This window comes from Acomys russatus, chromosome 27 (assembly GCF_903995435.1).
Source record: "Acomys russatus chromosome 27, mAcoRus1.1, whole genome shotgun sequence".
NCBI classification, from domain to species: Eukaryota; Metazoa; Chordata; class Mammalia; order Rodentia; family Muridae; genus Acomys; species Acomys russatus.
Window position 1 is genome coordinate 48,989,489 of NC_067163.1, and position 1,919 is coordinate 48,991,407.

Sequence of the window (1,919 nt, forward strand, 5' to 3'; positions counted from 1 at the left end):
CACTCCGAAATTAAATCTGTTCTCTCTCTCTCTCTCTCTCTCTCTCTCTCTCTCTCTCTCTCTCTCTCTCTCTCTCTCTCTCTCTCGTGTGTGTGTGGGTGGGTGTGTGGGTGATAGAAAGCATGCCCACTCATTCTGTGGCCAAAAGATAATTGAAATAAGTAGTTACAGGAGGGAGAGGGAGAGAGAGAGAGAGAGAGAGAGAGAGAGAGAGAGAGAGAGAGAGAGAGAGAGAGAGAGAGAGAAGCAAAAACCCACAAATCAGAAAAACATGTTATCATGGAAACTGTAGTATGTCACAGTATATCCCCTCTGTCCACACATCTTCACTTTCACATGCTCATTGCATTGAGTCATTGGTCTGGTTCAAAGTCTCTGGCTTCTGTGACATTATCAATATTGGATTCTCACTGGAACAACTCCCAGTTATTTTGTTGTTGTCCTGTGTCATGGAGATCCTGCAGCTTTGGATCAACAGGACTGGCCCATTTACATGTTGCGTGGGCTAATTCAGAGCCTGGCATCTGGGCCTGGGTGGTAGCTGAGCTGGTTAGCCAGGTTAATGCTGGCCCTGGTCGAGTGGGTTGGTGAGCCCGCAGCCAGGGTGAGGGTGAGAGTCCTTGCCATCAGAAGGAGGCAGAGTCAACTTTCCTGCACTCAGGACTGGCTCACATGTACCCAGGCCTCCAGAGACAGATCCATTGTTTTCCAATCAATGCACCAAACCCAGTCTCCCAAGTGCTGCAGGCTGCAATGGGCTGGACCAGCTCTCCTGTTCTCACACCCTTTATGCTGGCTCAGCCATGCTGTGACCATGAGGACCAACTCACTCTGTTGCACAGGTGACGTGCAAGGCCCACTCTGCAGAGTGCCACAGCCAGTGAGGATGCAGGGCAAGCCCTTACATTCCCAAGCCCTAGGAGACAGGTCTCCTGACTACTGCAGGTAGCAAGACGTAAGGAAAGGAAGGCATCACTTTCATTTATTCTGATTGTGATAGCACCTGTTTTTTAAAGTATGAATCCCTGCATCTGTCAAGGAAACAGCATCACTGTGAACACTAAAGAGGAAGCATATTTTTTAAGGAATCAAATTTACATAATAATGACTCAAGCAGAGGGTCTGGAGTGAGAATCAGATACAGCCATTAGAATGTTATTTGGAATAGTCACTCCGGTGAACAGGGTCTGCTGTGGTAAGTATCAGTCAAACAGCTGCACACTAAGTGGACCGTGGGGGAGGGAAGATGCAAGAGAAACAACCACTTCTGTTGATGAGTATGGATCTGCTTCCTCCAGTAGTAACAGGGTTCATGTAGAAGGGATAAGAACATCATGACGCAATGAGCTACCATTAATATCATCACTATAACACGTGTGATACAGAAGAGCTTTCAAAAGTACTTGTTACTGCTCAGTTCTTCTGAATCTTGACTCAGTTTCCCTTTTATATAATTAGGATTCTAATTAAAATTCTAAGAGAAATGATCACAGCACTAGTTTTTACCTAGTCAAAAACATAATCAAGCTCCATGGTAATAGGCAAAGAGACACCTTGTTGTTGGTGGTGTTCTTATATCAGGCAGGAGCAGAGCAGATGGCAATCCTTTGTTCATCCTAGCTTGATACCTGTCTTGGTGGCCAAAACTGATTTATGCCTAGGACACCTAAAACTCTAATAAAAACAAATCCAGACACCTCACTGTGGGAGGAGAGAGACAGAAAGAGACTTGTATTTCAGCATGCCATGCAGTGCTGATCTGCCCAGAAATCTGCCCTCCACGCCATGGCACAAGCCGACCATAGACACACAGAACCCTGCCGACCACCACACAGAGATTTGCAGATCATTATGCCACCCACAGACCTACATTCCTGTGCACAGCATGGGAGTAGGGACCCACTTAATTGCCACACCAC

At 46.5% G+C, this 1,919-nt stretch overlaps 1 non-coding gene across 1 annotated transcript; it reads left to right on the forward strand.

The window, feature by feature from the left end:
* The first annotated feature begins 1,525 nt into the window (after nucleotides 1–1,525).
* On the forward strand, nucleotides 1,526–1,670 carry LOC127210406 (small nucleolar RNA SNORA48). Its single transcript, XR_007833314.1, has one exon. It is a non-coding gene; the product is annotated as a small nucleolar RNA SNORA48 (small nucleolar RNA).
* The last annotated feature ends 249 nt before the right edge of the window (nucleotides 1,671–1,919 follow it).